Source organism: Lissotriton helveticus, chromosome 10 (genome assembly GCF_964261635.1).
Source record: "Lissotriton helveticus chromosome 10, aLisHel1.1, whole genome shotgun sequence".
NCBI classification, from domain to species: domain Eukaryota; kingdom Metazoa; phylum Chordata; class Amphibia; order Caudata; family Salamandridae; genus Lissotriton; species Lissotriton helveticus.
Window position 1 is genome coordinate 836,377,451 of NC_136071.1, and position 25,275 is coordinate 836,402,725.

The following is a 25,275-nucleotide window of genomic DNA, read 5'->3' on the forward strand; positions in this document are numbered from 1 at the left end:
TCGGTATTTTCCGATGTGGTAAATACCGACCGGTATATGCCCAATCAATCCTATGGGCTTCAAAGCCCATAGGAATGCATGGGCATTGACTGGTCGGTATTTACCACATCGGAAATTACCGACTGTTTCCGATTCGGTAATTGCACATCTGCAATTACCTACATCTCGGTATTTTTATTTTCCGACCTCTTAAATACCGAGTCGGTATGACTCGGTATTTAAGAGGTCGGTAAATAAAAATTACCTACATCTGGCCCATAGTCTCTTAACTTCTGGCTGGGTGCGGGGTTGAGTCTCAGAGTGTACCTCTGGCTACAAGATGGCTGTTCGTCCGGATCCATCGCGGCATTCCCCTGGGACCTCTCCATCTCTCCACTCCCGGGTGAGCCCCGAGGGCATTCTCCTGTTGTACTCCTCGCCTCCCGGATGGGTGACGACACTGGACTCACCCTCGGACTTGCAGCCGGACCCATGGACACATCCATGAAGTCTTTCTCTTCTTCCGTTGATGCCTGGTTGGTGAGCTGGGCACCGGTGGCTTTCTTGCACCGGGATACATTGCGCACCACCGTGTGTCGGCCTCGCCGAGCCGTGACCATGGTACCATCCACCCTGGTGACAATCCATACCTCTGGTTCGTAGGGTGTGCGAAACTTCCAACCGGGGTAACGGTCTTTAAGGACCTCTCGGGATCCAACACACACAGCTGGAGTCTTGGCCCCTCGGCTCACGGTGGCCTTTTCATTGGTGACTTTGCATTTCTCTTGAGTTTGTTCCACGCCCAGACTTGGCGGTGTCCAGTTGGGGTCTTCGGGGATGAAATCCCTTGGGGAACATTTCAATAGGAGTGTAGCTGGGGCGCACTCTGTGGTTGAGTGGGATGTCTGCCGGTAGGCTAGCAGGAACTGGTGGAGGCTTGTCTCCGGGTCCTGTCGCTGGTCAACTCTTATCCGCAGTGCTCTATTGAGGGTCTTCATAAACCGCTCGACCTCGGCTTGGGGCCATTGTGGTGTGTTATGGCGGTGTCGAATGGCGCGCCGTTCCAGGAAGTCGTGAAAGTCTTGACCATGGAAGGGTGGTTCGTTGTCTGACTTCACTTCTTCCTGCAATACGAAGGTGGCGAAGATCTTTTCCAGAGCCGGTTGAATATGTGTGAATGCTGTGGATGGCACCAACTCAACCACCGGAAATTTGGAGAATGAGTCCATGACAACCGTGGTATACCGCCCATCCAGGAAGCTCCCAAAGTCGACACTTACTTTGGCCCATGGCGTGTGGCAGGGTTCTTCAGTAATCACGGGCGCAGGAGCAGGGTCTGCGCCGGTGATGGTGCAGGGATGGCACCTCCTTACTTCTTCGTCCATCAAGTTGTCAATGCTGGGGAACCACACCTTTGCTCGGAGCCGGGCTTTTGTCTTGGCTGTGCCTAGATGACCCTGATGAGCCAGGGTGACCATCTGCTGATGTAAATCTTTGGGCATTATGATTCTCTGTCCTCTGAGAATCAGCCCAGACCCACTGATGCTGAGTTTGTGTCTCCCCCTCCATATTTGTCACCAGGAGTTTTGCTCTTCCGCTGTGAGTAAGGAGAGACCATCCGAAATCGGTGCAACCGCACAGTTTCTAGAGCTTCTTTGACTCTTCTAATGGTGTCATCCGTTTCTGTGGCCTTGCACAAGTATTCCTTGGTGACTGCGAGGGGGCAGGCATTATCTTTGACCATGCAGATGAACGGCTCAGTATTTTCGGTGTCGTCCGTGATCTGGCTCCCCTCTGCTGTCGTGGGGTGTCTTGACAGGAAGTCGGCTGGGTTATCTGCACCCGATCGATACAGCAGTTGGAATGAGTATGCCTGCAGTTGGACCTACCACCTTTCTATCCTCGGGGGTGCCAGTCTGGTGGAACCACTGAACAGTGGTATGAGAGGTTTATGGTCCGTTATCACCCTGAAGGGGTGGCCACATAAGTACAGATGAAAATGTTGGCAAGCCCATCGTATGGCGAGGGCCTCTTGCTCTATTTGTGTGTATCTTGTCTCGGTTGGAGAGAGTGCGCGACTGGCATATGCAACAGGGACGCAGGTTCCTGTGGTGTCTTCTTGCGGTAGGACTGCCCTAGCCCCAATAGGCCATGGTCGTTTGATCCAGGAGCGCCACCTTGATGCCTTGGAACGCCGCTTCCTCCTGATTGGTCCATTCCCAGGGTGTCCCTGTCTTGGTCAGTTGCCTTAGTGGTTCAGATACCGTAGCAAGGTTTGGGAGAAACCTGGCACAAAATGTTGCCATTCCCAGGAAGCTTCATATTTCGGTGGGGTTCTGTGGCACTGGGGCATTTCGGATGGCTTCTGCCTTGCGAGGATCAACCCGAAGCCCGTCTCTTAAGAACACATAGCCGAAGAGGTCAATCGACCCTTGATAGAAGGCGCACATTTTGTTGTGGAGGGTGAGTCCGCAGTCTGCTAATCTCTGCATCATGATTCGCAGCCGGAGTGGTGTTCCTCTAAGCTTTGTGAATATATCAGGATATCGTCACTTAGATTTATCACCCCAACGAGGCTGGAGAGGGCTTCCTTGATGGCATTCTGGAAGACCTCCGCTGCTGTTGACACTCCAAAGCTGAGTCGGGTGTACCTTTGGAGTCCCACGTGTGTGGAGAAGGTGGTGAGGTAACCAGAGTTCAGATCGAGTTTTGAGAACCACTGTCCACCATTCAAGTCCACTACAATGTCATGCATCATCGTGGTCCCGTGCTGCTCTCTGCAGATGGCCTGATTAGGGAGCCACATGTCTAGGCATAACCAGATCGCCCCGGGTTGCTTCGGCTTGGTCGCTACCACCAGGGGGGATACCCATGGAGTGGGTCCCGACACCTTCTCTATTACGCTGAGGTCCTCTAGGTTCTGTAGTTCTTGCTCCACCAGGGAGCAAAGATGGAACGGTATGAGCCGGTGTTGGAGTGCGCGTGGCTGGACGCTCAGGTCGATGTGTAACTTCACTTGGCGTTCCCTGAGCATGCCCAGTCCTCGGAATAGTTGCAGGAATTCCTTCATCATGTCTTCTGCATGGTGCTCATGGACCTGCTTGGTGAAAAACACCAGCTCCAAGTCGTCCGCCGTGTGTCAGCTCAGCCACGTGCCTTTCTTGCCTTCTGTGATGTGAAAAGTGGTTTTCACCGAATACTTGGCGTTTGAGATCTCAACCTCCATCATCCTCCGCAGTGGTATGTGTTCAGTACTGCCATACGTGTAGATCTTTGCCGCGCTGGGTGTTAGGCGACAGCTTCTCATATTGGTCGGAGTCCATTACATTAACGGACGCCCCGGTATCAATTAGGGTCTGTACTAGGATCCCGTTGTCGTCGTCTAGGTAATAGGCATTAGCACCTTGTTCAGGCGGGGCCTCTGTGTTTACTCGATTGCGTGAGGTTCCTGAGGGTCGTCTGCGGTCCTCTGGTCATGCCTCCGTGGGATCTCCTTTCACCGCTGCGGCAGATGCTGGCATAGTGGTTAGATTTGCCACATTTCAATCAAGTCTGTCCTCTGGCGCGACACCTGTCCTGTTCCTTGTGATCAAAACCACACTGCCCGCACTTGCAGCTAGGCCGGTTTCCAGTGACTCACCTCGGGTTGGGTGCAGGTCGCCTCTGCACGACGTCTACGGTCTCTTCCTTCACGTGTGCCGATCTTTGCACCAGCGCAGTCGGTGTGTTCCTCACTCAAACCACCTCCATCTCATCTGCCCGATTATCGACAGCTCATGGGAGCGGGAGAGGACTAAGATCTCGTCAAGCGAAATCCTTTGTTTTCAAAGCATCTGGTGCCGCAGGGCAACAGACTTGCACCACTGTATTATTTGGGCCTTGATCGCCTCGTTCCGATCTATGCCCGTGCATGTCATGGCAAGCTTCCGGATTTGGGTGTAGAACATGTTTACTGTTTCCGCTTCTGTCTGCCGAGCCAGGCGCAACTTGAACCGCTCATAATCCGGGTTCATTTGCGGGTCGAAGTACCTATTCAGGGTCGCAATTGCTGCTTAGCTTGAATTCCTTTTACTTTTATTCCACAGTTCTTGAAAAAGAAAACCACTTTAAATGGCTCAGTCTGAGATCCTTACCCAATTCGTCTCTCAGCCCCTTGATATTCTCTATTTCCTTTCAAAGATGCTGCTGCCATTGAACCGGAGAGCCCCGGAGGAAGAGAATGGAATAAAAGTAAGTGCAAGAGTTATTAATAACTTAGTTGTACTGTAGCTAAGGCTTTCCTACTTTTCGGTCTCTTCTTTTAGGGTAGACCTCTTACCTGCTTTACTTTGTATTTTATTTCATGTACTCTGTTTTCCCTTTGGGCTCTCTTTTTGGGATGCATGTTTCCTCCAGGGATCTTTCTGTCATTTTAGCCCTGTCCCGATTCTCTGCGTCAGACATGGACTTTGGGTTTCTCCCCTTTAGGGCTCTCTTCGCCTTTTATCTTTAGACTGTATGTTTCCTCTGCCCTTCTTTTCCTCCTGTTAAATTTTAATGCTTTAGAGAAATTACTTTCAACTAGTTAGGCCAAAAACATGGGAAATTGTGACATAAAAAAACTTTCTCTCTTTCCCTTCTTCAAACTGCTCATTTAAGCCATTTTTTTCCGCCTGAGTAAAACATTCCAAAAAATCCAAAGTCCATTTCAGGGTTTCGACACAGGACTCCTTTCAGCACCCCTCCCCCTCCTTCTCTTCTCCTCCCTGCCACTGCCAGCCCAGCAATCATGCGCTGATCCTGATTCCTGGGCTGAGGTCTTCCCCACCAGGGGCACGTTTGTTTTAGCTCTTCTTCTCTCTTGACGCCATCATCTGCCTATCAGGTCAGGGAACAACCCTGAACTGACAGGAAAAACAGGTGAAGCACAAGTGAAATAGCAGACAGCTCCTTGTAGGTCGAGGAACTGAACATGGCCATTCTTGCCCACCAACCCTGGGTTGAGGGGACCCACAAAGTTGCTCACTATAAGGTTGTCCACCATACCAGAGCTGAATAATCAGTGGTGAGAAAAACATTGCCTGGCAGATCCAGAGAGACCCCTGTGGGCAAGAAACCCACTTGCAGCCACCACTGCAGCCCTTTGTGGATGTCTGATGAGAGATAAATAATCCCTGTGCAGCAGAAATGTCAGTTTCCAGTGACTAAGAATGTAACTTGACACTATCCCCAGGTGCGGTATCACCCAAAGAGTCACAAAAATTATTGCAGCATGTAAATAAGAAAGAAACAATCAGAAGACAGACATCAAGGGGACAAGAAAGAAGCAGACCAAGAAGGAAAACAACACCGACTATGTCACTCTGTACCTGCAAGCAAAAATGCACAGCAGACATCCATCCTCTGATATAATAGGCTTTCAGAGCCAAAGGTTTTACAGCCCATTTTAGGTAGGAATCAAACTCATGACAAGACCCACCATGTCACTCTGTACCTCTTACCAAAAATGCGCAGTGGACATTCTCAGATGAAACAGGCTCCAGTGTTAGATATTTGACAGCCTGTTTTAGGTAGTAATACAAACTCATGTCTGTCCGGAACAGTTGTGAATATATTGAAGGTCCTACAATGGAGTGAGATTTGATTTGGGCATGCTGATGAGAAAGTCATGGGGTCTCAAAACGTTATATACCAGGAAGGTGCCAAGTCAGTCTGGCTCATCCAGATTTAGGAAGAGATCCTGCTGTGGAGCAAACCCACAGGAGAAGTGAATATATTCACATAGATAGAGGGAACAGGAAATGGTGATCCCTTATGGTAAATCAGAGGAATTTGTACTGCCTGGGCTGGAGCAGTGCATGCAGGCAGGCGGCCATCAGATCCAGTATTGTCAGGGATCACCTGGGAGCACTAGAGAAATAAAGTGTTTTTCTAAATCCCTATTTTTTAGTGCATTGCAACAACAAACAAATTGACTTTAGTTAGGTTGATGATCCTCCTGAAACCACCCATCTTCCTCTCTATAAAAGAAAAAAGGGACTACACAATCATGTTCATAGACATTTCATATTCTTCAGCAAGAACTCCTGTACACTTTCAGGAACTGCAGCTCTTCTTGTGGGGTCCTGGGCCTAGGTGGTAACAAAGAAAATGGAATCAGGAAGGGAAACCACAATTCCAGGCAATCCCCTCGACAGGTCAGCCATGCAACAAGGTAGTACTGGAGGCAGCTACCAGCTGGGAGCACTGGCCCCTCCGAGTAGTCAGGTCCACTGAGTATCTCTGGAGGAGGAGCAGTATGGTGCTCAGCCCACCATCATGTAGATTTGCTGGACCAATCTCAACGAGATGAAGCAGGTTCACACCATAAGGAAGAGAAGGCCCATTTGACGTTGTTTTTGAAGAAATTACGGCTTTACCATTAAAAAAAGAAAAGGAAGAGAATATTTGCGCGCCTTGTAGACATGCAGACATGATGGATCACATCATCCAAGGACTGGCCAAGCAGTTTGCACCCCAACAGAAAAAGTATTGTGATCTGCAATTTCAGGACACCTTCCAGTTTGTGCTTCGTAATGCTCCTCCTTCTCCATATCTTCCCTCCAGTTTGTAGACATGTTCTGTAAACAAGCCAAATAAGAAGATCCATGATCAAAGGGCAGGGGATCTGAGAGCATCAAACACAATGTCTGATAGAAAAAAAATTGTATTTCCATTTTTCACCATGAGATCAGCAACATTGCCCCTTCTCTGACTTGGGCAGAGAGTTTGCAAATGTCCTTGACCATGGATTGAGAAGTTTAGTAAAAGCTCCAGCTTGCAATGAAATATTCAGTCCGGCCTAAGTCCAGCAGAGAGTAGCATTCACAGTCTACAGGATTGGCAGTTGAAGCATTCTCAAACTTCATGGTAGAATGTCCCATTGAGATGGCCAGTACAAGATAGACCTTAACAGACTGAGGAAGATTTGCCTCTGTTCCTTGTCCGAATGACACCAATCTTGTAGGATGAGACTCTTAACAATTGGCTCTTAACTGAATGCAGGCCAATAAGCTGGCCGACAGGATGTGATCTTACTATCCTCTATCAAGAACCCTCTTAAGCCAGTGAGAATCCTCTAAATCGGTGGTCAGCAGACCACTTATCCTACCACCGATCCAAGGAAGCTAAAAGCCGTTCATCCTGCTGCAGAACTCCCGGAGCCCTCAGTGGGGCATGCACAGGTCAGACCTCTGCCCCCATCTGTTACTAACAAGATGAGTGGAGTGACTGTCCATATCCATGTATCCACACCTATCCTTAGTTCTCCATGGTTCTTTCTAAATCTATCATGGTTTACTTTTCCTTTGATGTAATTTCTTAGGGTCTGAGTATAAATGGAGATCAGAACTGCCTTGCCCTTGCATCGCAACGCTTCATCAGTCCTGTCAAGGATTACTACGCTTCCTGCTGTTTTCCTGAGTCCTGATTCCTGTCCTGCTATTCTGTTAGTTTCATCCTGCTGCTGTTCCCACAAACTGCCTGCATTCCAGCTGCTTTTGCCTGCAGTACTAGCTTCTGGAGGTTTTTTGCCAAGTTGTTTTTGTCTTACAATCGGGATTTTTCTGGAAGGCACTAGCTAGGGTCAACGGTATCATCGCTACCAGAAGGGGTCGCCCATTCCTGTGGCAGTCTCAGACTGTGAAGACCTGGGCAGTCAGCATTCGTTGAACTCGAGGGTTTATAGCCAGGTGTGAGTCTTCTGAGCCTGACAGTGAGGGGAACACTGAAGCTATTGCAACACTTTTACCTGCACTTTTACCTGCAGACGAGAAACCCAATTATGTTTGCTTGTGGACATATAATGGAGCCTCAAGTTATGAGGCACAGATCCTCTCCCCTTAGTGCAGAGCACACGGTCAGGGAAAAGTTGCAACAAGTATTATCAGGGTCATCAGGGTCACCTTAAGTTGTTGTAACATGGAGCCCAGAAGGCAACGGGACTCCGATTCCCCCAGCCAGAAATACAGGGATCCATATTACTAAGACAGTGATAATGACAACTGCAGTATGACATAGCGACAACAGCTGCAGGAGATACACAGAAATAGGTATTGAACTGCAACAGATATTGCAAACTGCAAAATCAGGAATGGTGGTAAATGTTGAGCTGTGTGTGCCCTGAAGACGGAATGCGTAAACTCAAGAGACCCACCAGGCTTCCCTTATGCAGTCCATCCCCGAGAGTGATGCGCAGGGGAAGCCACGAGTGGAGCCTGGACTTAATGGGTATGATGCCACAGATACCTCAGGCAGACTAGGTAAAATCATGCCTGCAGTCCAGAGTAATCCCCAAGTCTCTAGTAGATACATTTAACACTCCACCAATAGACGTAGACCTCCTATATGTTCAGCAGAAGAAAATGGCAGAAAGGGCTGCCACGGTGGAAACAAGAATATTGGCAATGGAACCACGAGTACTTGACCTTAGGAACAAATTGGAAGATTTACAGTAACAAAACCGCTTCCTGAAATTATCAGCAGGAAGATGCAGAGTGAGGAGGAGCAACATGCATAAAATTCGTCTGTCAGAACGAGCGGAGGGTCCCAACTTAAAATTGATTTTAGTGCGTTGGATCAGTGATAAGGTTGCACACAAAAGCCTGTCAAAATTCCTTGCTATGGATAGGATGCAAGAGGGCACCAGCCCCATCCCGCCCACCGCTGTCAGGGGCACCTGATAGGATCCTCATAGACAAGCTGTTGAACAACTGTGACAGGTGCACCATGCTTAAACATAGTAGATTAAAAGACCCACTCCTGATCAACGGCGTGAATCTGTTGATCTTTCCAGACTATACTGAAGTTGCGCAGTAGCAAAGGAGATCCTTCCTGGCAGTAAAGTGCAAGTTGTGTGACCTTCTACTCTGATATATGCTGTAGTCCCTGTGAGAAGTTAGCCTGGTATATGATGTTCACTATTCTAGTGAACACCTTGCACCAGTCCAAACAACCCTTATGGTGATGGTTGTAAGTCAACCTTATAGATCAGCTATCCTAGTGGTAGCGTGGACAGAACAGTCTTAGGCTAAAAGACTCTTGAGGGCGTGTAAAGCCAGCTGTTTTACCATATGTAACCCCTTGAATACCAAATGAAAGGACACCACACAGGATATATATAAAATATATATGTATTTATTTACTAACACACTCCTCTGAACTCTTTATGAGGTCAGAGGCAAAAGCACATAACACGTTACTCTTAGAAATACTTTAAATAGCACAATTTACAGTTAGGCCCTAGGGGCGCGTAAAACCATATACTAAGTAAGTGGTATAAGAACCACGACTTGGGAAAGGAGAAGGCCTAGGGAATCGCTGGACCTACACTATCTGACCCTTAGGTTAGGAGAAGGAGGCCCACAGGCGGCGCGTGCAGTGTCAGTACACTCATGCGAGAGTCAATAGAAAGTCAATGGGAACTTTAAAAGGTAAGTAACGAAGATTTAGGACACTTCCGGTCTAACTAGGAGGATACAACTAACACAACTAGACACTAGGATAGTCAATCCCTACAGGAGCACCAAAGTACTCGTGTTACCTCACCCACGGGCTGCGGGTGCATAGGTGTCAAAGTGTGTCGGGTTTTTTCGTTGATTCCTATGGAGCCTTGGAAGAAGATGCTGCAGGCGACCAGTAGGAAGATGTCCGGGTGGATCCAACGGTGGATCGGAGTTGAAGAAGACCTGAAAGCAGAGGGGACAGAGACTAGGTCACTAGCCAGTGACCGGGTGGAACCAGGAAGGAACCAGACGTCGCCGAGGAGCAATCAGGTGCTGTCGTGAAGCTTGTCTTTGCAGCCACGCGGACCAGGAGGCGTCGAGGACGACCAGGTGCTGGAGAGGAGCTGTCCCACGAAGGTTCTCGCAGATGGAGGGGTCGACTTCAAGCTCGGAGCCAACAAGCCTAAGCAAAGGCAACCCACGCAGGATACACAAAAGGCTTCTGGTGCAGACCAGGAGGGTCTGAGGTACTTCACCTCTTCAGGGAAGCAAGGGCCAGTCTGGAGCAACCAGACCAGCGATGGATTTTCAAAAGGATCGTCGTCACAGGACTACTAGCCAACTGGCCAGCAACCGGGACAATGCGTCGAGCAGAACACAAGCAGAGGGGCCCCACGCAGATCTCGTGGAGTGTGGAGGGCTGGTCTTCGGTGCAGGTGGACCTCGGTGTCGGGGTGTCTCAGTCCCCAGTGCACAGCTTCGAGGATGCCTCAGGAGCTGCGCTGTTAGCAAGTTGAAGACTTTCCAAGTTGCCTGGTTCCACGGGTTCCGACGCCTTCCACGGCGCTCAGCTGTGCTGGACTCGTGCAGTAGGGTCAGAGAGGTCCGGGAGTCGAGGTCTTGTCAGGCTCTGTGCTCGGGTTCCGGCGAGAACGGGGACAAAGCAAGCCGTCGAGTTGCTGGATGGTGCCTGGTTGCCCAGGGTGGTCACTCCTTGGTCACAAGGGAGATTCTTCAGTCTTTAGCTCAGGTGTATGTCGAAGGGTCCAGAGTTTTGTCTCAAGTCGATTCCAGGATTAATCTAAAGTCTCCTGGGTCAGCTCCTACCTTTATACAACTAAAGGGGGCTGGATTACTTTCTAGGTCCCTCCTATGGGTGGGACCAGGAAGGGGGGTGGTTACACCCCCTTTCCTTTGTCCAGTTTTGCGCCAGAGCTGGGGCTGGAGTGCCCCAGCACCGGTTTGAACTGGACTATGCATGGAGCACCTAGTGTGCCCCAGGCAGTGTCTCAATCTATTCAGCCCTCCCTGTCCCAATACACAAAGTCCTGTCTGGGGTGGTGCTCGCACCTCTCCAGGCAGGAAACCTATTGTCCAAACCTCCGTGACTGGAAGGACTCCCAGCAGCAGGAGGTCAGACTTGTGTCTGTGGCAGCAGCGTCCATTTTGTGACGCTGGGGCTCTGGTTAACTTTAACCGGGATAGTCAGCAACAACATGTCTTCTCCCTCTAGAAGGGTGGAATGCTACCCCCGTTGCCAGAATTGGCGAGGGGGTATTATTCCAAAGTGTATGTCACCTTACACGACATGCTTAGATAAAGCCAAACCAAAGTTAGCATACAACCGCGAGGATTATAATGCACTTAAGAGTATATGGTATGGCGATATCATAGAACAGCTATAAGGACATGGTTCCGCAAGCTGCAGACAGGCTCGGCTCATGCTAGAGCACCATCTCACACATAACCAAGCACTCTGCCTCCAGGATTGTTAAGGCCTGCCATAGGAGTGACTTATAGGTTACTGTGTGTCTATATTTAAGGGTAGATATAGGAATACTATACCTAAGCAAGGAGTGATTACACGACCTTGCCCCAGCTGAGGGATCAGCCAGTTGTGTCAGTTTGAGTGGCCAGCCAGGGGTGGCATAATACATGCTGCAGCCCCTGGTAGGCCTTGGTTACACCTATGCCCTGAGTACGTCTACAGGGGCTGACAAGGTGAACCAATTTCCAATTTGGTATGTACCTACAGTACATGGAGTCCATTTTACAGAGAGAGCAGATAGCCTGGGGTCCTGAATAGCAGGATCCCAGGCCAACTAAGTCGAAAACCAGCTAAACACTAGGCAAAAGGTTGGGGGTAACCATAGTCAGGTATCCACCTTCCTACAGTCCCTACAAAATTAAAAGTACTTTAAAATGGCAAAACACACCTCCCTACACAGTCGGAGGAGGTGCAGGAATTGATTTAATCTATGGGTCTCACAACTGATGGCCTGTGTGCTGGAACCGAAAATAAGGCTCTGTCCCAGAAGATAAACAGAGGTGGAATGGCAGGTAGGTGGTGGTGGTTGCGGCAGCAGAGATGCTCAAGAAAAATCATCAAACACGAGCAATGAAAATGAGGGGCAAATTGACACAGATGACACTGATGCCCCAGTTAGAGTGGGTCCAGTGGTCAGTATGCATTAAAGATTTATAGCTGGTTTTGTCACACACTACGTAAAGAGGAGAAAGACATGTATGTTCATACACTACACACCAATTGACACTACAAGGGGAGACAAGGTTGTGTTACACAGCCATTGAGGATTATAGTTTCAGATAAGGACACATTAGGATCGACAAAATATATCCAAACTTGAACAGGTGTGGGGCTCACATATTTATACTTCCGAAGACTCACTGCACTCCAACTGAAGAGCAGACGTTTAAAAAGAGATGGTGTGGCCAAATCTGTGCTACTAAAAACTCAGGGGCAGATTTACAAGCCCCTTGTGCCTCTTTTACGCCGCCGTTGCGTCACTTTTGTGATGCAGCGGTGGCGCAAAACCAGCGCCATGCTGCGGGGTATTTACAACATGACGCATCACATTGTAAAGCCCTGCGCCAGAAGTAGGCGTTCCTGCAAAGCAGGGGGGGGCGTTCCGGCGCAGGAACGCCTCCTAAAAGTGGCTGAGTGAAATCTACAAGATTTCACTCAGTCACTTTTGAGCCAATGCTGCGTCAAAACCCTGCGCCTGCTTGAAGCAGGCATAAGGATTGACGCAGCATTTGAAAGATAGGGCACCCCAGAGCCTTGCTGGAGCTGCGTCGCGCTTACGACGCAACTCCAGCAATGCGGCGCCTTTACGGCCCAGATACTTCACGCATCTGTCCGTTTTTCCCCCGTGGTGCGCCGCATTGTAAATGCGGCTCATCCATGGTGGCGGAGCCGTGACGCACAATAACTGGCGCATCCCTGGGGATGCGCCAGTTATTGTAAATCTGCCACTCACAGCTTGCAAAATGAGTACTAATATGGATCAGGTGAGGGGATCCATTTATCTGCAATAGCCACGAGGTAGTCCTTGAGGGCAGATGCCTCTGGGTATGATGGATGGTAACCCCATACAACGGGTAGGTTTAAAAGCATTTGACCAAATCACCTACATAGTATGTGTCTAAAGTATGGCCACATCTATTCTATTTGTATTTATTTATAGAATTTATAAAGCGCAAGGCTGCCCAAGGGCTTCCCAGTGCTATCAAGAGAAGGCACAGTGTGAGAGAGGGATCTTTAACCGCATGCGCGCTAGCGGTTTTCCCGCTGCGTGCTGCGTTTTTTAAAAAGCCGCGTTACATGACGAGCTCAGTTCGTCATCAGCATGCGAGCGGCGTAACTCATAATGAGCTCAGCTCGTCTTGAGTGCCGAAGTGGTTAAGGAAATAGCCACGTCTTAAGTTTTTTTCTAAAACTTCTTTCGTCTCTGATCAATCTCAGTTCCCTAGTCATGGAATTCCAGTTTTGGGACAAGGTATGAAAAGGATCTCCCTCCCCATCTGTGCTCTGTTTATCCTTAAGGTGTTCATTAGGTAGACCGATGAAGACGTGATGAGATCTACTGGGGACATAGGGGGTGACCATTATTTTCAACAAGGCTGAGCCCTTATTGCACATGGCTCTAGACACACACACTACTATTAAATCGGTGGGTGGGGGTTGAATTTTATTGTCCAGACACAGTGGGATAGGTCATATCCTCCTCTGCCTAGTGTAGACAGCGTCAGGACAATGAAAAATGTTGGCAGGTGGCTGCATAACTGGGGCCTGCACAGAGTACGGAGGGACGCTCACCCAAAGTCTGAACAATACTCAGATTTGACATCTGACCATATTGCAGGCCAGTCATTTAACAATGAGTATATGGGCAAGGCTTTATCCAACCATTTCACACTGACTTTTTCCTTTCTATGGACAATGCACGGATAGCCATAGCTACATGGCCAAAGAAAACACAGGTACCTTCAGGACTCATTTATACTGGGCGACCATGCAAGTGATTATGTCAAAGTACTTTTCTGAAAATTTCAAATCTGTCTCAATTTATTGAGCACTCTGGGAAGTATTCAAGGTGGTCACCGGGGAAGTATGCGTGAAAGCAGTATGTGGTGCCACACTGCAACTAGACTGGGAGTTGGGAAAGCAAGATCAGGAGGGATCAAACGGGAGCCAAGGGATGATATCCACCAAAGTGATCTACTAGCAACTAGAGATAAATACACACAGGCGCTGGTGGGATTAAGAGGCATGGACTATCATCCACACATTACCAGGCTGCTCACAGAAGGAGACAAGATTGGTCACATGCTATCACACACAGTGAAGGATGATGTGGCTAGAACTCCCTCACTGTGGCCATATGTAATGCTGAAGGGAAACTAAAGCACTCAAAAGTGGAGATCAACAAGATCTTCAGTGTCTACTGCGCAGTATAATGCCCCCAAAAATGGGTTACGCTGACAAAGTGTGACATTTTAAGAAAGGCTCAATTGCTGACCCTTTCAGCCATCAACAAAAGAATAGCAGACACCCCTTTCATGACAGATCAAATCAAAATCGTTATCAAAACATTAAACAAATGTAAAACACCTGGAACAGATGTTCAACTGGTACAATTATATGCTGAGTACACAGCCATGCTGGTACCATGCTTGTTGGAATTATAAAAAAAGTACCAAAGAGAAAGCTGCACATCCAGCCACACCAACAGCCAATGAAGCAATGATATCTCTACTCCCAAAACCAGATACACAGAAGATGGACTTTTCCTATATCATCTGCTTTCCTTGTTGAATAGGGACTAAAAAAGTGAGGAGGGTTCTGGCCACTAGGCTGCTCCCAGAGCTCCTGGGGCTGATAGACACAGATCGTTCTGGATTGGTTCCTAACAGAAGCACATCTTCAAATCTGCAGAAGCTCTTTCGTATATTGCAGGATCTACCTAAGGACATCTCGGCTCCTACAGTGGCGTCCACTGATATAGAAAAAACCTTAGACGTAATCAGCTGGGAATTTATCTAGCAGGCAGTGAGTAGAATGGGCTTTGGGGAGAAGTTTATTAAATGACTAAGAATTCTGTATACAGTCCAAGGCACAAGTAGCGCCATCTGTGCTGGAACACTGGCTGGTCCAACTAGGCATGCAACAGGGTTGCACCTTATTGCCAATGATCTTTGCACTAGCCATGGAACCACTAGTTTGGTTGGTGCCTAGAGAGCTCCCGAGCCTAGAGGGTTAAAATTAGACCACACGACCTATAAATATACTATGTGGACGATGTGTTAATATATCTCTTGCACCTGCACTCAGAACTCCAGCTGCTTATGCATATTTTTAACACCTTTGGTCGGTTATCTGGCCTCCATATGAACAAGGGCAAGTCTTCTATATTCCTCCTAAAGAAAGCTAATATACAAACTCTGGCACATATAAGCCACACAGGTATGCAATGGGCCAAGCACACCTTGAAGCACTTAGGTGTCCAGATATACAGGATGAAGGATGCTTGATGTACAGTGATTACAAATGACAGCTTTCTGAGGGCTGGGATTTTTTCTGAAATGACCTCCCAATCTCTGTTATGGGCAAAATAGCGCAAAAAAGATATCCTTCTCCTTAGCCTGTTCTACTATTTAGTGAATATCCCTTGAGCTCCACGCAGGAAGTTCTTTAAGAATCCTGACGTCTTTCTCCACAGCTTAATATGGAGACATAGCGATAGCCCTAGCAGAATAAAAACAAGCAATGGCAAAGCCAATAGGCCTCGGCAATGCAGGAGCTATTGTCTTTGTTAATCTTAATGTATTTTAGATCTTTTTGATTGTAACAGGAGGCATCGCCTGCAACAGTGGGGGAGGTGATGATGTAGCAGGGGCAGATGGAACTGGAAGCATGACCTGCAGCGCCATCGAGGTGGGAGGTAAAGTGAGGGGGACAGACAACATATCGCATTACTAGCAGACATGTAAAGGCAACCACACAAAACAAGCAACGATGATGGGGAGGAGAGTGTGGATAGCAACAAAGGTAAGCAAGCATGAGCAGCAGGATTTAAATACATTTCTGTTATTTTGTTTTATTTCGGGAGTGTAACCGCCGCAGCCAGCTTAGTAAATACAGTAAAGTCGGCCACGTGAGGAAGGAGTAAATTTAAAATAGTATTTTACATGCAACAGGTCTCTTTTCGAGACAGCACATACGCACCGTCTGGAGACAAGACTAGCTAAAAGTCACAGGAATTGCATGGGGCCAGCGAGCACTTACATTTAAGTGAGGGGCATTTAACCGTGAAATACACAGTCCAAAAAACCTTCCAGATTGGAACACGATAAAGAGTGGTGGGGTTAACGTTTAAGGGTAAAGGTTGTTTAGCTGCTACATACAGAACGGCAATGTGGGTGTTAAGGTGCAACTCAATAAATTTAAGAGTCTACATTATGAAGACGAACAAGCTTTAACATACCGTGTCTCTCCTTCTCCAGCCACCAACGATTCAGCCTCCCCAGCTGCTTTTCCTCACACCAGGCCATATTACTTACTGGCAGTGGCAGCGATTCACGCTGAGAGTGGGCGATATACTTGTACAGCATAGGGCGGCAGTTGTTATAGCAAAAACGGGTTAAACACAAACAAATTAGTTGCTCATTGATTTGTGTACAGAAATACAAACGTGGCTGCCCCAATACAAGTGACTCAAGATGAGCCGCGCTCTAGTGTTAACTAGAAACTGGATGGAAGTAACAGTCTAGAGCAGTGATACTCAACGTACGGCCCAGGGGCTGCATGCAACTCTCCTGACCTGTACATGCAGCCCCCTGGGCAGCAGCAGCACTGGGTTGTTGTTTATTCAGCTCAGCACTGACATTAAAAAAATATATATAGGGGGGCGTGGCTAGCAGCCGACGATGGCGGCCGCAGCTTAGGGAGGCTCCCGTGACAAGGCGGCTTCCCACACATATCCGCTAAACTAATCCGATAGATTTACTGCCACTCGGGGCGGAACAGGTTCGGCGTCCGTGCGGCACCCACCGGAGCAACTTGAAGGCGGCGGCGGCCCGACAATCGGCGAACAGACGAGGAGAGAAGGGAGGCCTACTGTCCGCCTTGCAGCAGCGACGTTGCAGGCAGAACGAGTCCGACCGGAAGCGGTGTCCTGGTGGGTGCCGCGGGCCGGAAGTGCCGGTCCTCCGGCCGAGCCGAGAGTTACCACCCAGAAAGCATCAGTAGGCAGCAAAAGGCCGGGCGGAGACCCGCACAAGTGAGCGCTGCCAATTAAAGAGCACGGAACGCAACCTTGAGGACGCCGCGGCCCGGATGGGCTGAACAGTCATCTTGGGCGGCAGACGCACATCGTGGGCAGAGATCCCGGGTTATATTAACTGAAGCGACCTTGTAGGTCCGCCTGGCACAATACGCACTGGGGACATTCCGGGTGAGTGGTGAGGCGATCCGGAATTATTTCCGAGTGGACAATTGGAGGTGTACCATCTGGGGGACGCGGTACATGCAGTACTGTGAGCCTGCAAGGAACTGAGGGCCAGATGTAGGTAGGCTTTTACCGGTCGGTAACGGCCGAATTCGGCCGTTACCGACCGGTAAAAGGAATTTGAGATGTAGGGGGCAAATTATTACAGAATCGGTAAATTTACCGATCAGTAAATTTACCGATTCTGTAAATTACCGAATCGGTATTTTTACCGAATCGGTAATTTTGAGATGTAGGTGGGACTCTACTGAGTCCCACAAGCCTTACAGAATCGGTATTTTACCATCAAATTCAATTTGATGGTAAAATACCGATTCCGGTGTGCATGCACATGTGTGCATGCACACCTATGCCATATGACAGGCAGACCTGCCCTTAGGGCAGGTATGCCTGCCACATGGCACCCGAGCCTCTTTTGGGGGTGCCAGAGGGTTTCAAAGTGACACCCCCTGCACCCTTGTGACATTCGGTATTTACCGATTCGGTAAATACCGAATCGGTAATGCCCATGCATTCCTATGGGCTTCAAAGCCCATAGGAATGAATGGGCATTACCGGTCGGTATTTACCGAATCGGTAAATACCGATTTTTACCGATTCGGTAAAAAAAATCTGGATGTACCTACATCTTCCTGCTTCTAATTTACCGATTCATAAATACCGAATCGGTAAAATTCGGTATTTATGAGTCGGTAAAATAGATTTACCTACATCTGGCCCTGAGCCCCCCACACCCCGCCCATCCCCCCTTATTGCTGGACATACGCGACGCTACGCCTGCATTTCGGAGACAAGGCTCCAGATCAGCGACGTGCACACAGGTGCTTGACAGCGCGAAGGAAAGGCACCATATTCCCCGACTCACCTGGCCACTGCACGGTTTGCTCCTCTGGGCTCGATCGGCGGATTGAGCCGCGACGCTGCTCGGGGGTGCTAGAGAGGTGTATGAAGCCCTTCTCCACCTGGAAAAAGACAGGGGGGTACCACAAGAGTCCATAACTTGCACAGGGAGCTGCCCGGTCCTGCATTATCGACAGCGGAGGAACCAGCAGACTGGGGTCCATCAAGTGAGGCCTGTACCGCGCACTACGGAGTTACTAGCGCGAATACACGCAGTTAACAACCAGAAGGTACGTGGGGCACCCTCCTACTGCCCAGATACCGCGCCTCTGTGGGTGTATAGCACGCTCTCCGGTGAAGCAACATGTCGAACAGAGGCCCCAGACATACCTCCACGCAGGCTTAGCTTGACAAATTCGCATATGAGAAGCAGACTCCCCCCCAAGACCAACGCAAGCCCACGGGGAAAATGGCAGAAACTGAAGGGACAAAGAAGGCTACACTGGAGGATGGCATTGGCCCAGGTGCAGGCTACAGTGGGGTCCACGGCAACTGAGGTTACCCTGATACGAGCGGACCTCCAGAAGATGAATGAGCGAGTTAAACAAGTCGAGGTGGTGAGCAAGGGCCCGATGTAGGTCGGTCGGTAACGGCCGAAAATCGGTATTTTCGGGCGTTACCGACCGTTATCGAGCCCTCGGGATGTAGCAGTCCCAAAACCGGCCGAATCGTTGAATATACCGAATCGGAAAAGTTACCGATTCGTTAGAATACCGAATCGGAAATTACCCCGAATCGGCAAATATACCGATTCGGTAACAAACCGAATCGGTAAAAAATATGGAATCGGAAAATTCACCGATTCGGTAGAATACCGAATCGGAAAAACACAGAATCGGAAAAAAAATACCGAATCGGTAAATTTATCGATTCGGTAAAATTACCGATTCGGTATAAAACCGATTCTGTGTGCAAAACTGAAGATTGAGATGTAGGAAAGCTCTGAAATACCGATTTAGCGTCAAATTCGGTATTTAAGAATCAGTATTTACCATAGATTGGAATCAGGTGGTAACCAGGTGCAACCTATAAAAAAGGACCCAAAATGCATTTCTGCTTGCACCATGGCAGCTTTTTATGTCATAGCAAGACGGCTACGGCTACAGCAGGATGGAGAGAGGGAAGGGCAGAGAGAGGAGCAGGTGTATAGAGAGCGTATCACCCTGTTCATGCAGACAGAAGCAGAGATCCTACAGAGGTACAGGCTGGACCCAGAGACCATCTTAGAGCTCATTAGGGACCTGAAACCCCTGTTGCAGCACCCCACCCCAAGGGCACACGCAATCCCAGTGCACGTGCAGGTGCTATGCAGCCTACACCTGCTTGCGTCTGGCAGCTATCAAACTGCAGCAGCTGCGGTAGGAGGGGTGAGCCAGAGCTGCCAGTCCCGGTTCTTCCACAAGTTCCTAGACGCCATGATACAAAGGATGGACCAATACATTTCCTTCCCTGCAACCCATGCAGAACTGGTACAGACAAAAGCAGACTTCTACCAGATGGCAAGATTCCCCCACATCATTGGCTGCATAGATGGCCCACACATTCCGATTTGTCCCCCTGCTGACAAGGAATACATATACCGTAATCGGAAGTCAACGCACACCATAAATGTGCAGGTGATTTGTAATGCCAAGTGTGTAATCACTGACGTGGTAGCAACATTTCCAGGGAGTACCCATGACTCCTACATCTTTCAAAATAGCGGAATTTATGCACGGCTGATGGCAGGGTAATTCGGTGAAGGATACCTCCTAGGTAAGACACAGTGTCAGACCCCCATAACCTAAATAGCAGTGTGAAGTACATGTATGCATGTGAGTAATGTTACCCCTTTTTCTTCTAGGCGACAGTGCATATGCCCTCCGCTCATTCATTCTCACCCCCTACCTCAACCCCTCAACACCCAGCCAAAGGAGGTATAACCGTGCGCACAAAAGCACAAGGAATGTAGTAGAACGGACCTTTGGCATCTGGAAAAGCAGGTTCAGATGCCTGCACAAGAGCGGAGGTGCAAGACAATATACCCCATCACCTGCTGCAAGATGATTGCTGTATGTGCAATGTTGCACAACCTTGCGGTCAAGAAGGGCACAGAGGTAGAGTTGTCTGACTACGAGGACCCTGACGATGACATAGCTGTGCCACTAACACAACCTGCTGGAGTGTCTACAGCAAGTGATGGGAGGTACAGACGTGAGGAGATAACAGACAACTATTTCTGAGTGAGTACAGATGCACAGACACGTTGTGAATGTGAAGAAATGCCATTTTTCATTTTCGGTATAACGTCACAGCACTGATGTGCAACAAATGAAAAAAAAACAACAATATGTGGTCAGGAAATGGGCCGGGTTGCCTCACCCACACTGGCAGTCTCATTTCTTGCTGCGCTTTGCAGACCCACTGGGATGCGCCTCCCCCCCTTCTGCATGTCCGGCTGCCTCTGCCGAGCGCCTGGTGCTCCGGCGCGGCTCGGACACTGCGCTGGCAGGACTGCTGCGGCTGCTGCTGTCCCCAGCCTCTGCCACGTCCAGGGCAGGATTCACAACAGTGTTAGAAATAATTAGTGCCTCCATGGCACTGGTGATGCGGGCCATGCCCCTTGTCATCTCAGCAGTGTTATTAGTGAGGCACTCCTCCATATTTGCCCCTCGGCGGCATAGCAGGGCTGTTGATGCCGCAAGCCTGTTAATTGCCCGGTTCTGTACTCGGGCATCCCTGCGCCGTATGTGCTCATGTTGGTCCAACTTTGCACACAGCTGTGTCATGGCAGTTGTCATTCTGCCCATACCTGTGGCTATTTCCCGGTTGGTTGCAACTAAGTCAACAATCCCCTTTGTCAACTCCCCCATCTGCAGGTTGTGCTGTCGCAATTGGCGGTGACAAGCAAGGATGGATTTGGCCTGCATCCGCTGTATCCGGACCATGCTCCCCTCTAGCCCTTGGAAGACGCTGCCCTCCCGTGATGGAATAGCACTGCCACTGCTGGAAGTGCGTGGACGGCGGCGTTCGGTGCTGGTCTGCTGTATGGGCTGCTGTGCCACAGGTGTGACAGGTGTGGGATCTGGTGCCTGACCCGCATCTCCCTCCATGATGGACAATGGGGCCACATTAATCCTCCTGGCTGTAGCTGTGGCAGGTGCTGCCTGGTACTGTGTGGGTGTGTCCTCTGGGGAGAACTGGAGTGTTGGGGATTGCGACAATTGGGGTGAGTGGGGAAACAAGAGGGAATGTCCTGAGTCATCCTCAATTGCAGTCTCGCTGCTGTCCTCCACCTCCTGCGACTCAGCCATGCTGCTTGGCCCTGGCACCGCACTGTCTGCTGTTGCTGGTGCTGAGGCTTGTGCAGCTGCTGCTCCACTACCTGATGGTGGCCCTAGGAATAAAGTAGCATTTGTCAACTGAGTGGAAATGTCTTCCTGTCACTACAATAAATGCATTGCACATGTCAAGTTCATTACTCAGATTATTTCTTAAGGTGCATTGCAGTGTCATGTGCACTGTAAAATGTTCCTACATTAGCTGGCTACATTTCCCATCATGCATTGCACATTTATATTGCTAGCAGTACTGGACTGGGGTTTGGCTGTACATGGGGGCCAATGGGGAGGTGTCTGGTAGGGTGTGTCATGCTGTGCATGCTTCTTACCTTTAGCTTTGGCTCTGGCTGAGCTGTCCAGGTCCCCAACTCCGACCACACTCTCCCTCTCGATAGTTGTCGATACCAGTTCCTCCAGTTCAGTGAGGGGGGGCGCGGGGTTCCTGCCGCCACCGGTCAGTTCTGCCTGCTTGCTGATCTCCGCCAGTTTCCTCTTGGTGAGGCTCCTGATGTCATAGAACCTCTTCTTGAGGTCATCCATGGACCTGGGGGTCACACCAACTGCATTCACCCTCTCGCTGATGGCACTCCACAGGTTCCTCTTCGTTGACTCTGGGACTGAGAGGGACAGCCTCCCATACAGCTGACTGTGTACCATCACCACCTCCTCCACCAATACTTTCAGCTCCAAGCTGCTGAACTTGACCTTTCTCTTCCTGTCAGCCTTCTGGCTCTCAGAGCTGCTTGCCATTTTGACTGTGTACACAGTACTCCCAAAACTCTCTCTGCTGCTCACTCTCCCTGTTCAGCTCTGGCTTCCTTTCCAGAAAGTTCTACTGAGTTGCACCTGCATGGGTAGCCACTCCCTGCTAGGGTGGGGGAGGGTGCTTCCACCTCATTGGCTGCTTTCATTAGTTTCACTTCCTTGTTTGCTGATCACGTGTTTACCGATTCGGTATTTACCGATTCGGGAAATACCGATTCGGGAAATACCGAATCGGTTTTGACAATGCTTTCCTATGGGCCTGGCCCATACGGTTGTATTGCCATTACCGATTCGGTATCTACCGATTGGGTATGTACCGATTCGGGAAATACCGATTCGGGACATACCGAATCGGAAAATACCGATTCGAGTGTAACCGAATCGGTAAGTGTAGAAGCACGATACCGATTGTTACCGAATCGGTATTTTTACGATTTATTTTCTCTACATATCATTTACCGATTTCAGAATACGGATTCGGTATGAATCAGTATTTTCAAATCGGTAAATGACTTTTACCTACATTGGGCCCCAAATCCTTAGTCGAGGATGTGTCGGAACTGCAGATCGAAATGGGTAAACTACAAGCGGACAACAAAATACTCAGAGAAAAACTTGACGATCAGGAAGGGCGCTCTCGGCGAAACAACGTCCGAATTCTAGGCGTACCGGAATCTGAAGATACGGGAGCGATGGACCTCTATGTGGAGGATATGATCAAAACCCGGCTCCAACCTAAAGGTCTCTCACATTTCTTTTCTGTGGAAAGGGCCCACAGGGTGCCAGGGGGCAAGCCAAAGACAGGAGGACCGCCAAGGCCAATATTAGCGAGACTATTCAATTTCAGGGACCGGGACGCCATTTTACAAGCGGCAAGAGTGGCGCCGGACATTCAGATCCAGAACTCGAGAGTGTCCTTTTTCCCAGACTACACGGCGGAGGTCTCTAGGAGAAGGAGAACTTTTCTAGAGGTGAAAAAGACGTTAAGAGAAAAAGAACTGCCCTACTCGATGCTCTTCCCGGCCCGGCTCCGAGTAGTAGCAGATAAAAAGGTCTGGTTCTTCGACTCCCCGGATGCGGCCAGGGATTGGCTCGAGGGTTGGCGCACTACGGACCAGCCGCGGAGAACTCATAGATCAAACCACGGACACAGAGAAGGTAGTCGGACGGGATCGCAGACATCTGGCGGAGGAGGAGCGGGAGGACCCCCGACTCATGGATTTGCAGGGGCCGACGGAGAAGAATGACCTGGAACACGAGAGGCCATAAACGGTCGCTGTCTTTGTATATAGACATACTGGTTTGCAGTTGCAGATGGACGCTGGCCTGATTAGCCCCGGATGTGAGCAGGGATGCCGCCTGCTCGGGGAGACGCTCTCCCCCCTACACGCAAGTACTCTGGTTGTGGGACGGGTCAAGCACTCTGCTCAGTTGGGGTGGCGGGCAGTTGGAGGTCCGTTAAGCAGGGGTGCAGGGAGGGGGGGGTTGTTTTGACAAAGTTCGGAATACACATGTAAGGTCAAAGAATACTGTTATGTATATAGGCGGTTTGACAAAGGTTTGGTGCATGCAACACTGGTCTAGCTCTTCCATGATGACCCTAAGCAGTTTATTGAACGGGTACGAAGCCGGCACTCAAGACACGAATCATGGCAGATATACCAAGGACCTCATAGTTGCAAATGGCTGATGACCAAGCACACGGCACGGAAAGAATAGACACAGATTCACAGGGCAGACCCCTACGATTACTGACTTGGAATGTGAGAGGGCTGGGTGATAAGGTAAAACGAGGACTAGTACTGACCGCACTGAAAAGGCAGAAGCCCACTATAGCACTACTACCGGAGACACATCTGACGGGGGGGGCAACCAAGGCCATGGATAGGAGAGGCTACAAGATGATAGTTCACTCGGACTTTACGTCGGGATCCAGGGGGACTGGTATCCTGATCCAGAAATCCTCACAGTTCATTCCCTTACAAACTAAGACTGACGATCATGGGTGCTTCGCGGCACTGCAAGGACAGTGGGAGGGTAGGCTCCTTAACCTGGTTTCGGTGTTTATACCACCGGCGCTTCACTCGGTGCAACTTCCGAAACTGGCTGACTTTATACTGACCCTCCCAGAGGGAGACGTTATTCTTGGGGGAGACTTCAACGCCATTTTAGATACGCAGCTTGATAGGTTCCCAACGCTAGTTCCCACGGGGTCTCCCCCCCCCCCGCTTCCAACGGTTTTTAACAGCCATGGGTCTCATTGACGTCTGGAGGTACACCCACCCTACGGCCCAACAATACACCTTCCACTCCGCAGTGCACGGCAGTATGTCAAGAATAGATCACTTCTTGACCCTGGGTAATGGTATCCAACATATAGACACCGTAGAAATTCACCCCCGGGGAATTTCGGACCACTCCCCGCTTACTCTTACGATCTCCACTCAGGAGAAATCGCGCAAACGCATATACCCTATACACGCTACTTATCTCAAGATTCCCCAAGTTCGCAAGGCTCTTAAAAAACTGACGACACAGTATTTTAACGAGAATGTAAACTCAGTACGCTCCTCAGAGGTAGTATGGGAGGCATATGAGACGGTTCTCAGGGGGAAAGCAATAACTTCAATTACGGGCTATAAAAAGGAACAGGCTCAGGAACTAGCTCAATTGGAATTGACATTGCAGGACTTGACAACGGCACATGAGCAGCGCCCCACTCCGGCCACGTTCCACGCACTCAACCTTCAACAGCAGCTTTACACTGACCACTTACGTTTTCAGGTTAAGGGGCAAATGGCAGACACGCAGAATAGGATTTATGAGGTGGGGGACAAGGCAGGCAGGATGCTGGCATGGCTCGACAAGAGAGGAGGAAGCTCTAGAGGAATCCAACAAGTGAGGGATACCCTGGGGGTGTTGCACACTAACCCAGAGCACATAGTTTAGAGGCTCGCAGCCCACTTCGAGGGGGTCTACACTCCTGAGAGCATAGTAACATCTGAAATGGCCAGAGAGGCACTAGAACAAATAGAGGTC

General features: G+C 49.5%; 1 long non-coding RNA gene across 1 annotated transcript in view; it reads left to right on the forward strand.

The window, feature by feature from the left end:
* LOC144785508 (uncharacterized) overlaps positions 1–25,275 on the forward strand; it is a 221,778-nt gene that overhangs the window by 88,804 nt on the left and 107,699 nt on the right. The window contains exon 4 of the long non-coding RNA XR_013601936.1: positions 4,159–4,209. This is a non-coding gene — a long non-coding RNA (uncharacterized LOC144785508). The remainder of the gene's footprint in view (positions 1–4,158; positions 4,210–25,275) is intronic.